General features: G+C 44.8%; 1 long non-coding RNA gene across 2 annotated transcripts in view; it reads left to right on the top strand.

Annotated features, from left to right (window-relative positions):
• The window catches only part of LOC116278148 (uncharacterized), a 564,959-nt gene that overhangs the window by 346,986 nt on the left and 203,057 nt on the right, over positions 1–14,916 (top strand). For both annotated transcript variants that reach the window (XR_012068283.1, XR_004187521.2), the window contains 3 exons: positions 4,786–4,843; positions 10,800–11,618; positions 11,756–11,909. This is a non-coding gene — a long non-coding RNA (uncharacterized lncRNA). The remainder of the gene's footprint in view (positions 1–4,785; positions 4,844–10,799; positions 11,619–11,755; positions 11,910–14,916) is intronic.

The following is a 14,916-nucleotide window of genomic DNA, read 5'->3' as shown; positions in this document are numbered from 1 at the left end:
AGGGCTGTGTGTCTATACCCGGCAGTGCTCTTGACCTTTCACTGAGAGTGACGAGATGCTTACTGAAGCTTCAAGCAACATATTCTTTAGTCATACCCCAGGCAGGCTGTAGGGGCCGGGCCAGCAAAGTCGAGTATTCTTTCTTTTATTATGAAGGTCAAGGCCCCCCAGCAGGTGTCCCTTTAGTCTTGTTGGCCAAACGGGGTCATGTGCCTGCATCCAGTGCAGTCCCCAATACAGATGACTGGGATTACCTGGCCAGCTTAAACCACTCAGCCTGGGGATGTGAAAGTGCCAGTCTTCCCTGAGCCCGCTGCTGCCCACCTGCTGCCTACAAAATAAGGTTCTGTTTACAAGGAAGATACAGGGGCAGCTGAAGGAAGGGTGTCTGCCACAGAGCTCTAGAAAGAGAAACTCCTGAAGAGTGGAGAAAGTGGTGCTCTGAAAATGTCAAGAATTTGTGGAATCCTTTTGGAGACATACTACATAAGGACTTAAGATCTGCATGAAGTTTCTGATCTACTGGTTGGGAGGACGTGAGCACGTACAGGCAGCAGAGAAGAAAAACAAGCCAGCACAACAGGGAAGGGGTAGAAATTTTTAAAATATGGCAAAAATCTAGAAAAATGATACTATTTTATTAACTGGCTGAGACACCTCTTGAATAATTTTTCCTTCAGTTTTTGCCCATATACTCCATCTCTCTTCATATTAATAACAATTTTTGATAATTTTTATAGCAAGCATAGAAGGATAATTCAGTCTTCTAGCTTCGTTGGTTAAAAAGTGATTTTTTTATTATAGTTAGAATACATAAAGCATATGCCTTCACACACAGCCGTCCTCACTGCTGGTGGCACTGCTTCAGGCATTTTCCCTACCAGCCTGGGCGTTCAGTTACGTTGTTTCACACAGTTCCATTCAGAAAAGGGAAGGACGTGGATGGTGTCATTGTAATTGCATTTCTGACCATTTTGACAGGGTGTCGATGAAAACCAAATTCTCCACTTAGGATTTTACAAGTCTCATTAAGACGTTTTCCTGAATTGGCTTTGGGCTCTATATTTTCAACCTTGTTCCTCCTTCCTATTCACAACCTTCCTGAGCGAGGCCCCTGAAGCCTGTGTCTACCGATCGCCTGTGCCTTCACTGTCGTGAGTGGGCAGAGCAGCAGCGGCAGTGTGCTTGGACGCCGTTTCTCCAGCAGATGGCTAGCAGTGACTGTGCCTGGGCAAGATGGCACATTCCGTAAACAGATCCCACTAGACCCAAACTGAATGTGTTCAGAACTCAGTTTCTCTGGAGCCAGATCCAGGAGATTGTCACAGCCACTCCAGCACCACTCGCCCAAGAGGAGAAGTGACAGAAGGGAAGTTGGCAGGGGACAAGATAGTAGTCTCAACCATTTGTGGTTCAAATAATCTGATTTTTTCAGATTTCACAGAAACATATGACAGTGTGAAAACATTGCTAGGCCCCTCCCGGGACCTAAATCATGAGCTTCCTTGGCTTCAGGTGAAACTTTGTACGTCTGGAAGGAGCAGAGGGCGTGGATGGCATGATGGGGTCACTAATAAATAATTTCATCTTCTTCATGTTTATTCCATGGCCCACCATGGAAGTCTTGCTACCAGATTCCTGACTCAGGCACCCCTCTGGGACCAAAGCAAGGCGCCAGACTGGCTGACCTTTGCTGTCACCTCAGGCTAAAATGTGTTTCTTCCTTACACATGTGGTGATCTCACCCTTCAAGGCTGCAATTGCTTCTCCATGTAGTGTCTCCGGATCTCCAGGGCAAAGCTGACTTCTCTTCCCTTCCTTTGATTTGTCACTGTACCCCCTGCAGCCCCTCCTAAAGCTCTTTTGGAAATCACTCACTGAGATTTTGGGCTCCCTCACTTTCACAAGGCACTTGAAGGCATCGCTATATCCCAGTGCTTAGCCTCGTGCGCAGCATGGTGGAGGCAGCCCTGGTGATGTGTTTTGAAAAGAAGTTGGGGGAGAGTGCATTGATGTTAACATACATAATATTATCATCATTAATAGCATCAAGAATAATAGCAGATAGGAATTTTGAGCATTTATAATGTGGTAAGGCACTTTACAGTTAGTGTCTCATTTATATAATAGCCCTATGGAGTAGGTGCAATTATCATTCCTGCTTTATAGGGGTCAGAAAATTGAGATAGACACACAACTGGTAAGAAGCCAGAATTCCACCCTAGGTTTGTGTAACTCACCAAGTCCATAAATAGCAAATTCACCTTCTATGTTGAGATCATAAGGCTGACCCCAAAAAGATTATGCAATCCAGGAAAGTCAAATGTATTTTCTTCTAATCATAGCCCTAGTCATAGCCATAGTTGATCAGGACAGTTTGTCATCAATTTTGGAAGTATGTCTGCATTCACTTCCAGGTAGCTGTTGTCAAATCCCTGGAGGAGGGATAAGAGCTGAAACTGACTTTTCTCCCTGCACCTTCTCCATCTGCTCAGTTGCGAGGAGAAGCAAGCAGATCAGAGAGAGGAGGGCACTTGCTTGTTTACAAAAGGAACTCTTACTGGTTTGGGTCAATGACCTGCACTTTTCATTAGGTTGTCTTTGATCTACACTGTGACCACTAACCTCACTTCTGATAATCTGTTGTTTATCTTGGGATATATGACTGCTTAGAAGAAGTTCCCAGTGAGTTAGTATGATTTAGACAAGCTATCATAGCTGATTGAGAAATAGGTCTTTCCATAGAGAGCTACATGCAGTATTTCTTCCAAGGACCTTATTATCCTACAATTCATCCATATATATCTATCTATCTACCTATCTGTCTGTCTGTCAGTCTGTCTGTATCTCCTAGTAGATATAACTGTATAAACACATCAACTCAGTGAATTATAAGTTGGCTTTTGGCTTCTTGATCTTCTTTCCTCTTTCAGGGCAAATAACTTGTTTTATCAATTTTATGGTGATTCATACTCAGCCAGTCATGTTAGATCTACCAGTGGCATAAACTAATATATTATGAATGTTGAAAACTGAACTTGGAAGACAGAATTTGCTTCCCAGAGTACTCCCACCTAATTTACATCAGAGAAATATAAAATCAGTTTTGGCCAGGATGGAAAGCAAAACACCTAACCTGAGCTGATGTATGATAATGCCTCACTGAAGCCTCAAGCTGTCTGTCTCTAGAAATGAAGTGCTTGACCAAACTAGAAAGTCAGGCCATGGTGGCCCCCTGCATCTGCACCTGTGCCTTTAAGGCCGGCCTCCCTGCTGGTTCCCTGAGTGACTCCCTAAGGCTCTTTGGGCACTGCTTGCTCTCCACCCCAGCGACCCTGCTGCTTCCCCCAGGGTTCTAGACTTTCCTGTCTCTGACTCAAACACGGTGTCTTTCTTCTATCACCAAGTTCATGTCTCACAGTTCTCTTACTCTTCTCATCTCAAGGCAGTTTTCATTCCTCCATCACATCCTCAAAGGCCAGTTGAGAGATTACTTACATCCCCAGAAGTGAGGGCTGAAGCAGTCTCACAGTCTAGCTGAAAGACCGCTGGGTGAAGAGTAGACTCTTGAGTCCTTGACCAAGACCTGCGTTGAATTGCTTTGGTAATACTGAGAAAGTCCCCTGCTAGTCCCTTAAAGTTATCAAGATAAATGTTCTTTCAGAGTCTCCTGAGTGCAAGCAACGTACATGTTAGCAGAGAACCAGTCAGGTTCCAGAAATCCAGTCTGTTTGAAGCCGATGCGTTACCTCTAGATCCATGGGGCCCTCCAGCCCCAGATTTGCACATCCCACCTTTGAGCTCTAGACCTTTCTATTGCCAAATCCTAATGCCTCCATTGCATCTTCTCTGAAACCTGAACCCTGATTCCTCCTGGTTCTTGTCAGTGGGTACTAATATCTCACTTCTGCTCAATCACAAAGTTGTATTCAGCAGGGCCCTTTAGTTCACTTCAATGCAGCCCACATTTAAGGTCCTAAAAATCCAAAGTGTGACTCTGGCCAGCAGGAAAGATACTCTGAGACTGGTTTTGGTGACACAGCAGGTATCAAGAAGTGTTGAGTGAGCTAAGCTGAACTGAGAGATGGGTCTTTGGTACCTTGCAAGTCAGCTTTGGCTATCCCACCATCCTGCTGCAGATGGGAAGGTAAGATTCAGAACAAGAAGCAAGTGAGGCCCAGACATCACCTCAGGAAGGCAGCAAGCCCCTCCCTCTGATTTATGGAATACATGGAAAGGGACAGCAAACTAACATGTATTCTGCACCTGCTGCTTTCCAAGAAGTGCCACATGCTTTCCAGACATGGACTGACTGTGCTCAGCTTTCTAATAGGACAGACAATCCTTTGGATTCCAGTGATACCACTGACCTGCGGGCTCAGGTGTGGCTTTGGCCCTTTTTGTAGTAGTAGAGACCTCACAAATTCATCCCCTTCTCTCCCTCCTCCCTGTGCTACTTTGGTTTGTTTATCCGTCCACCTGCTGAAGGCATCTTGATTGTTTCCAGCTTTGTGATTATGAATGAAGCTGCCATAAACATCCACGTGCAGGTTTTTGTGTGGACCTATGTTTTGAATACAATGGGGTAAATACCTAGGAACAGCACTGCTGTGTCTTATGTTTAGTTCTGTAAGAAATGGCCAAACTGTCTTCCCAAATGGCTAGACCTTTTGTATTCCCACCAACACTGAATGCATTCTTGTTGCTTTTCATTAGCAATTGGTGCTGTCAGTTTTTTGGATTTTAACCATTCTAATAGATGTTCATTATTGTTTTCATTTGCAGTTCCCTTGGGAAATATGATGTTGAGCATCTTTTCCTGTGCCTATTTGCATCTTCTTTGGTAAGGTGTCTTCATCAGATTATTTTGCACTTTTTCAATTGGATTATTTGTGTTCATAATGTTGGGTTTTGTATATTTTGGATTCACGTCCTTTATCATATGTGTTTTGCAAATGTTTTCTCCCTGTCTATGGGTCCTCTATATGATTATTGTATGATTCTAACTAAAAGACATTCTGGAAAAGTCAAGACTACAGAGATGGTAAACAGATCAGTGGTTACCAGGGGCCAGAGGAGAGGAGATGTATGAATAGTTCATGCACAAGGGCTTCTTAGGTTGGTGAAACTATTCTGTACAATATTTTGAGTGTTAATTGTATGTGACAATTCAGCTAGGCAATGGGATGCCCAGATATTTGGTCAGATACTCTGAGTACGTCTGTGAAGCTGTTTGCATGGGATTAACAATTGACTTGGGTAGACTGAGAAAAGCAGATGCCCTCCCTAAGGTGGGTGGGCCTCTTCCAATCAGTTGAAGGGCTGAATAGAACAAAAAAGCCAATTGTCCCTTGAGTGGAGGGAATTTTCTCCTGCCTGACTTCCTTGAACTGGGATATCAGTTTTTTCCTGCCTCTAGACTTAAACTGAAACATCTGCTCTTGAGTCTTGATCCTGGAGGCCTTTGGAATCAGACTGGAACTATGCCATCAACTCTCCAGTCTCAAGCTCACTAGCTGAAGATCTCAGGACTTGTCAGTCTCCATAATTGCATGAACCAACTCCCTTTGGTTAACATTTTAATTAATACTAACATTGACCATTTTAAGTAATACTTAATAATATAAATAAAACAATACAAGTAAAAATATCTTTTATTGGTTCTGTTGAACCCTGACTAATACAATACTACAATGGTCAATACATGATATCATGCATTTGTCAAAACCCATAGAGCTGTACAACCCAAAGAGTGAACCATGGTGAAAACTAGTTCATAGCATAAATATAAATGATTTCATATAACGTATCAGTATATGTTAATTAATCGTAACAAATGTAGCCCATTCATCTAAGATGTATAGGGAGGAGGGGGAATATGGGAACTCTATTATCTGCCCAATTTTTTTTGTGAAACAAACATAAAGTCTATTAATTTTAAAAATGTAGAGTATGCAGATCTTGGTGTGTTGGTGGTGTTTGAGGGAAGACTGATGTGCAGGGGATTGATGGTTCATGCTGTGAGATGCCAGAATTTGATAGTTAACTTAGAGAAAGGAAGAGGGTTTAAGTAGGTGTCCAGGTGCAGTGCAGTGCAGTGCTTTCCAGGAATTTCCATATGAATTGGTAGTGATGGTAGAGGTGGTGGTGGAGGTTGTAAGTTTACTAGTACACTTAGGTTTGGAACTTGAACCAATTTTAAGCAAATGTTAAAAGATTAGGTGCTTAAATGGTATTATGTAACCCCCTCAGTTTACCTGTAAGGTCAAAAATGACAGGTAGGTACCCCATCACCAAAAAGAAACATAGATGAAGCACACTGAATTTGGATGGTGGTGCAAAATATTTCTTGACCTTCCCCCTGATCCACTTGCGATATAAAGTCTGTCTTGGAGGTCTGCCCAGGAGACTCCTCTCTCCCTGTGTTTTCCAGTCACCCTGCCCTTGAGTCTTTCTTCTTATGCTCTTGAGCCAAGCCTCAGTCCTCTTCTCAGGACCCTCATCTCCATTCAAGAGAAGGACTGCAAATGCTCTGTGGTCATTTTGACCCTCCTCTGGTTGCCTACAGTGGGTCTTTAGATGCTGCAGTGTGGATGCCACTTGGGGACTGGGATCCTTTCAGCAAAACTTCTGTCTTTTTACTGTCTTAACACAGACACCCTCTTCCTCAGGGAGGTCGGGGGAGGATGAGAGGAAACCCTGTCTTCCCACATTAGCTATTATTATTGTTATCATTATCATTGTTCTTTCTGGCACCTAGAACTGCCTGCTTCCTGACTTTCTCCAGCCCTGCTCCAGACCCTGGATATCCCAACGATAAACTCTTTTTTTCCTTTGAAGTCACATGAGTGAGACTCTGGCTGGGACACCAGCTGTTTTCCAAACCCCCTGATCTCCACACAGTGAGGCAGGGGCTGCTTATGCTGCAGGAGGTGAGAAGACAGCTCCATCCAGTTGCAGTTGTGTTCACAGGAGGCAGAACAATGTAGTTTGACACCTGTCACCTCAGAGGACATCATTTAATGAGAAATATATAAGGAAGGAGGCAGCTTTGATGGCCCCTGCTAGAAAGGCCCTGGCTGAATGGCATGTGGTGTAATTATTAGGAGCATGTGCAGAACTGAGTCGGCAGCTCTGACTGCTGCTGCATCTCTGAGGCCGTCTCTCCCCACTCCTGCCCTTTCTGCTTCTCTCCCAGGCTGAAGGTTAGCCCCTGAAGGAGCGGAGTTCTGGCCAGAAGACTGGGGCCAGCCTGCCCTTCTGGCATCCCATTTAGACACAGCAACCTTGCATATCAAAGGAGCATGAGCAATTCTACTTTCTGCCTTGAAGGCCAAAATCAACAGACATTATAATGCTAGCCCTTAGGGAAAGAGGGCAGAACCAGAGCCCTTTTATCCAGATCCTCCATATCAACATTTCCAATCCCGAGGGCCGGGTGCCTTTGTTCGTAAAAAGTCACAAGAAGAGCATGTTTACTCCAGTAAGCATTCTTAAGCAGTCTCACCAGTCAGGCCATTCCAGAAAGGTCTGCCTTTGGAGCCACATCATACAATGCCAAGAAACACAGAAGGAGCACGGAGTTCTCATATCTCACAATCTGTGTCTAATTACCCAGTCCACTGTGCTCCACCAGAATGGGTACTGAGCTCCAGTCCTGTTTCTGTCATGTACCTGGCAGGTGACTCCTCTCTCTGGGGCCTGTTTCCTCATTCGGCAAAGACAAGCTGCACTAGAACCTACAGCTCTGGGTCCACTTTGGAATAACCTGGCCAGCTTTTTAGTTTTAACTTAATGAATGCAGATTCCTGCTCGAATGCCAGGCTTGCCTCGTCAGGATTTCTAGAGGTGTGGTTTAGACCCTTGCATATTTAATGAGCTTCCCTGGAGATGCTGGAGCAGCTGCTGGGCACACAGAAGAACCATGCTTGGCAGCCACTGAAGCAAATGGCCTTGAAGAACCCTTTGTCAGATGATTATTTTTAATCATAGCAACATAAAATATAGGCACTTTTCAGGAAAGTCAGAAAAGTGGAGAAAATAGAATTTTTGAAGGATAATCATTCTACCTGCCAGAGATCTCTATGCTATTGTTTGTCTTTATACAGAGTTTTCTGTGAATTTTGCTTTTGTTCATTTGCCTAATTATAACCACACTACAAATACAAATCTACAGCTTGCTTTTTCATTTAGCACTATCTTAAAAACATTTTCCCGTGTTTTATCTATGTTTTATAACTAACATTTGCAAAAGTGAATGACATAATCTGAGAGCCTGTCCCCCAGCTTACTTTCTCACTCCCTTTTACTAGGCATTTTCAGCTCCATGAATTGAACCACTTGCTTTGTTGCAGCGCTTCTTCTCCGAGGGATGTCAGACCAGAGGGTGGGCCAGCTACACTCCTTCCCTGGCTTGATGGAACCCTGACAACCCATGTTCTGCCCCAAAACTGCCCTACTTTGGCATTTGCACCAGATGAGGACCAATTCACTGAGTCAGACGCTGCTAAGTGAGACCAGCATGGACGCCTCTCCATTGCTCTTGGACTCCTCCCCTGAGAATCCTGCATCATTGCTGCTGATGGAACAGATTAAGGAGAAACTGATAGATCTGACCCATAAAACATCTCCTGATCATTCCCAGTCAGTTTTCATTTGCTATGGTTGGTTTTGGCCACTTAAGGGCTGCAGTGAGTTTCAGGCTTAATTGGTGAAATTTCAGGTTTGGGAAGCTCATTCATCGACCCAATCACAAGCTTCCTCAGACAAAGAAGCAGGAAACTCAGGACTAGGCTTTGGGCAGAGAGGATGCTTAGTATCTGGTGGCTCGGGGCATCACCACTCTCAGCAAACTTCTCCTCATAGATTGCTGAAGCCAGATAATCCAGCTACACCACACATGAGTCAAGGAGGAAGCTGAGACTTTTCTGGGGGAAAGACTTATCTAGGATCTCAGAGTGAGTACGTGGCAGAGCCTCTTGGCCAGGACTGGATGCCTGCCCTTGACGCCTGACTGAAATGCTGATATAAGGTGCTCCTCCTTCACGAAGGCCTCATCACTCCCCCATGTTCCCCAACCAACTGCTTTGCCTCAAGCCCCGGTTAGTCTGATGTCCCCATCAGTCTGACATCCTCATGGTCATCCTTCCTTTCCTTTTCCTTTTTTCCTTTCTCCCTTCCTTCCTCAAAGTTTTTTGAATGTTAAGCAAATTTCAGGTTCACTACTGGAGAGTCAGTGGGTTCGCCAACTACTGGGAGCGACAGGCCAGCCCACCTATATGGCAGTCTCACCACCAATGTGGTAGATACTGTGATGGGGCCGTGCAAGCATAAGGAGGGGGACCAATCCTTGACTTGCAGCGGGGAAGTGCGTTCTGGAGCAGGTGACTCCTAAGTCAAATCCTGAAGACTGAGTAGAAATGAGCCAGGTGAAGCATAAGGACTATTCACTTTGGGTAAGAAAGCACACGACCCATGTGAGGGACTGCAAGTTATTCTGTATTTAGGGCTCACAGGGTTTGGAGTGATGGGACCTGGCCACTGGTGTGCCCTTTACCACTTGTGGAGCTCTGTAAGCAGTAGGTTTCCACTCCAGTGGGGGAGAGCTGTGGTTCTGTGCGCTTGGGGAAGCGGAGGGGTCTACCTTCCCACCCTGAGAGGAAAGGAAGTCTTCTTTGGCTGAATAATACTGAAGGCCTCTGTTGAGTGCAGATGTAACCAGGAAGAGGCTGTTGTATTCAGCCGTTCCCATTGGCTGACATTGCTGCTCTTCCTGTGCCTGATTATGTGGGTACCCAGTGAGGCACTGAAGTGGTAGAACCTGGGAGTGATGGACTTTGTGGAGAAGAATCAGAAAAGTCTGGAGGAGAACTTGCCCAGGTGGGACACCACTGTGAAGGTCTCTAGGCAGCTGGGCAGGGAGTCAGCACAAGCAGAAGATGCCTGCAGCAAGGACTGACTGAGATAGAGAGCTGAGAGGACCAGCTCTGCATTGTCCTATATCAGCTGTATCCTGAAAGCTGATAGCATCCTTTTCTCTGGGCTCAGAGCATCTAGTTTCTTAAAACCCAGTGTCATAGGTTTTCTTTATCATAGCATCTAACTTATTAAAACTCAAATGCCATGGACAAATGTTTTTGTTTTATTAAGACAAATGACGGTCTAAGCCTTTTATAAAATAACCTCCTTGAGGAGCTTGAATTTGTCTTTATAAAATCATCTTCACTTGGGGCATGGTCTAATTCTGGATGATCTCAGCTATCACTACCCTCCAAAACTCAGACCACTGGACATTATCAGTTAATCTTTTTTTTCAAGTCTGCATTTGTTATTAAACATCTCATAGAGTTGTTTCATAGGCATACTGTCCAGCTGGTATCTGTTCTCTAGATAACCTGAGAACAGTTAAGAGACAGACAGCCCAGAAAAAACAGGGAGAAGAGACCTACAGTAACTAAATGGCTGTTTCTTGTATTTAATTTAGTTTAGTCTTCACCACAAGTCTGGGAGGTTAGTTTATTCATTTTTCAATTAAGGAAACTGTAATGTAGCCTGAAGCCCTGGGGTGAAGTAGATTTCTAAGATAAACCCACTGAATCTTGCCGTTGTATAATTCCTCCCCTTGAGTGTAGGCAGAACCTGTAGATATGATGGGATAGCGCTCCTAATTCCGTTATGTTATGTGGCAGAAAGATTGTGCACATGTAATTAAGGTTACTTACCAGCTGACCTTGAGTTAATCTAAAGGGAAAACATCCAGGCGGGCCTGACTAATCACGTGATCCTTTAAATCTATGCAGAGAGGTTGGAGACAGAGGAAGGCAGAGATTGGAAAAGTGAGAGAGGTTGACATGGAGGACACTCTCCCTTGCTGGCTTTGAAGCTGAAGGCCACGTGAGAAGGAATGCAGGCGGCCTTAGGGGCCTCCACCCTACAGCTGCAAGAAACTGAATTCTGCCAACAACCTCGCGTGCCTGAAAGCCCTGAGCCCAGAAAGGAACTCAGTGCAGCTCTCACCTTGATTGCAACCTTGTAAACACTGAGCAGAGAACCAACTCAGCTGGGCCTGGATTTGAGGCCTACAGAAATCAGGAGATAATAAACAGGTGTTGTTTAAAACGGCTCAGCTTGTGTTAATTGGTTCCACAGCCATGGAAATTGAATACAGAAGGTGATAAACGATGAACCGGAACTTAAACCCAGGACGCAGCCCAGGCCCCTCCCACCACGGAGCTGCCTCTTCCGCCCTCTCTCCATCTGGGAGGGAGAGTGAGAGGGCTTATCGGACAGTCAGACTCTACAAGTGTTTATTGAGAGGCTTTACGTACATAGCCCTGGATTAGGCCATGGGTTTACAAGATGATTGAGACTCCGTAGCACCCTTCAGGGGGCTCGTGAAAGGCAAACAAGAGGCGGCTAGTGGAAGCGACGCGGGAGAGACCATGGCGGACACGCAGCAACGCGCTGCGAGAGCGGGACGCCGAGGAGGGAGGCTCTCAAGGAAAGGAGGCTTTGAGCTTGGATTTGAAGACTTTAGTCGGAGGCCACCACATGCAAAGTGGGAAGCGCATATGTGAAAAGTATTAAAAACCAAACTCCGAGTGAAACAAGGCAGAAAGGTGAGGTGTGTGTGTGTTTGTTTTGCGAGGGTTTCGACCCACAAGCTAGGAAGCTCAGGGCTGTGGGGGCAGTGAGTTCTGAGTTGCTCACAGAGTAAGGGATTTTCATGGGTAAATGCCAGTTTTTGCTTTTTCAGCAGATTGGTTGCCTGGTGGTCTTATTTGGATCAGTAGCTGAGTCGGGGAGCAGGGAAGTCCCGACGTGGTGTGAACAGAGTTGGCGCTTGTGAATTGGCTGGCGTCCTCTACTGATCTCTGAGGAGAGCTGTAAATTCCTACAACTTACATTAGGTAAGGTTAAGTTTAATTTTCTTTAATGTGCTTGCGTTGGCCAACTGCATTTTATTCCTGACATAAGTGACTCCGTTTTAGTTTGACTCTACAAAGGGCAACAACATAGGGAAAAGTAGAGACAAAACACACATAGATTTAAATTCTAATACTCAGTCATAGTATCTGGACCATCAAGTACATACAGGGCAGATGGGAGCTGGAGCTGTAAGTGTGGATTCTACTAGAGAGGGGCCTTTGATTCTGTGATGCAGCAGTCAGGCCATTTCCTCTAGGCGGTTAGAATAATTTCTCTGCTCTGCCAGCCCTGCTTGCCCAGAGATCTCATAAAAATCAAAAGACAATTTACTAGATGACATTCTAGGCTGTCTTAATATGCATTAAACATCAAGATTTACAGCCTCACATGGCTGCCATTCCTTTGGTCACCTCCTTTTCACTTAATTTAATCTGGGATGCGTTCCAGAAACATTTCCTCTGCGGCACCTCTTGCTGGACACCGTCTGGCCGGGACACAGTAGGGAACCACAGGAGGCCCTTCCCCTTGGGGAAGCTGCGCTGACACTGCCCGGGAAGGACTGAGGGAGGAGTGTCAAGGGTTGAGAAGGTGTTTCCAGAGGAGAAGGGAATTTGACTCCTGAGAAGTTAGGGAAGGAAGAGACCAGAAAGCATCAAAGGATTTCTTTTCAACATTCTGGAATTTTCTATATTCAGATAACTTGCTGCTTTTGATAAACAGCTATCACGCCTTAGCTGGAAAATACGTGGGTTACCAGAACCAGTTCAGAGCTGGGGACTGTGCCCAGCATAATTGGATACTCAGGGCTGAATTATTGTCAATTCTCCACCTTAATTGCATAAAGGCTTTTTTTCATCATTAAAATTTGGCATTATGACATTACAGGCAACAAAATAATTCAAGGGGCATTTTGGAAAGGATTGTGTGTTTTTGTTTTTTTTTTTTTCCCTACAGCAGACATCTTTTCCTAGTCTCAAGTTTAAAGTTTTTCAGTCTTTTGTAAAAAGAATAAAAAATTGGGGGTTGGGGTGAAATTGTTCTGTATCGTGACTATAGTGGTGGTTTTATGAGTGTCTTAGCTCAAGCTGCCATAACAAAAACCATAGACTAGGTGGCTTGAACAACAGAAATTTATTTTCTAAGAGTTCTGGAGGCTGGAAGTCTGAGATCAGGGTGCCAAAATGGTCGGTTCTGGTGAGGGCTCTCTTTCTGGCTTTTAGATGGTCACCTCCTCACTGTGCACTCACATGTTGGAGAGAGAGTGACAGAGAGAGGACAGGAGAGAACGGGGGTGGGGTGGAGAGGCCAGAGTACAGACAGAAGGAAAAAAGAGAGAGTGCTCTGGTGTCTCTTCCTCTTAGAAGGATGCCAATCCTCTTGTGTCAAGTTCCCACCCTTATGACTTCATTTAACCTTAATTACCTCGTTGTAGGCCCCATCTCCAAATACAGTCACATGGATGGATTAAGGCTTTAACGTAAGAATTCTGGGTGGGCAGAGTTCAGTACTTAGCAGGGAGTATGTAAATCTGTCAAAACTCATCAATTTGGGTGCTTTAATTAAGTGCAGTTTATTGAAAGGTCACGTTAGTCCTTACTTTAGAATTGAGCATCTAAGTCATTTGGTCTTTGGGAGAATAGTTGGAACAAGAACCACCCTCTTCCCCAAGCCCTCCATTATCTTGGGCTTACATCTGTGCCTCTGTGACTGGGCCCCAAAGGACAGGACTGGATGTTGCCTCACAAGCTGGGTCCCCCTTTTCCCCAGGCAGCACTGGGCACTGGTAACCCCCTGCATCTCATTCAGCTTTGGGGGCTCTCAGGACCCAAATGAAAGACTGACTTTTTGAAAAGCAGGTCCATCTTAACTACCTACCCTTGAGCATAAGGAATTTCCAAAGGGCCCTGGAAGAGCTGTGCAGTGGATGAAGGGTCTCGCCTGGTGCTGTCCCCACAACTCCAGGACCCTCACCAAGGTTGATCCCTTCCAGAGGGCATCATGCTGCAGCATTCTCTACCCCATCCTGGACCCCGACAGGACACGTGCTCTGTGTCTTAGGTTCTGCAGACTCAGCATTCAAATAATGTACTGGGGAATGGTAATGGCTTGTATGACCCAGGATTACCTCTGAAGATAACAGAAGCATTCTGGAGACAGTGTCTGAACCCCAAAGAGTCTTGATGCTTTTTTTCCTAACCCTCTCTGAACTCTAGCCCATCTCCCCTATAATGGGGAGTTTTTTAAAACCTCAAATGAATCACATCACTTTGCTGATTATAGTCCTTTGTTATTCATTCCTTTAACCTTTCAGAAATTATATATTAAGTTTCTGCTGTTCTCAGCATTGGGCATACAGGAATGAATAAGACATAGTTCCTTCCCTCTAGAAAATCGCTGTCTAGCAGAGGTGGATAGTCTTGTGAATACATAAACGTCACAAAGGGCTTGTAGGTGCTTTGATCGAATTGATTACGGGATTTAGCAGAGCCCAAAGGAGGGAGATGTCATTTCTTACTAGGGAACAACAGGGTGTCAAGCAAGGGAAGCTTCAAAGAAAAAGTGACCCCAAGTAAGGTTTTGAAATGATTGAGTTAAGATGTTCCTAGAGGAGTAAGCTACATGGAGCAAAGGCGTGAAGCAGTGTAGACATACTTACTCCCATTTTACTTACAAAAGCTGAGCTCAGACAGGTTAAAATGTTGCTTATAACCATAGTGTTCATATTGCTAGTAAGAACTTCTACCAGGTTTTATTCTAGGGCTAGGAATATAGCAAGAAGCAAATTCAAACACAAGTACAGGGCTCTCTCCACTACTCAGCACTGAAACTCATCTTTTCAAGTTAACAGTTCTATCAAGCATCTCTACTATGCACACATGGGGAACATAGAAATGAGCTCCACAGTGCTGCCCTCAGAATAGATGTTATATAGGAAAGGAGATTATATACAGGCACAAATAATTATGTGGGCCTTTCAACTTTGTAATT

The sequence above is a fragment of the Vicugna pacos genome, chromosome 3, assembly GCF_048564905.1.
Source record: "Vicugna pacos chromosome 3, VicPac4, whole genome shotgun sequence".
NCBI classification, from domain to species: domain Eukaryota; kingdom Metazoa; phylum Chordata; class Mammalia; order Artiodactyla; family Camelidae; genus Vicugna; species Vicugna pacos.
Note: the sequence above shows the minus strand (reverse complement) of the source record. Positions and strands in the feature narration are given on the sequence as shown.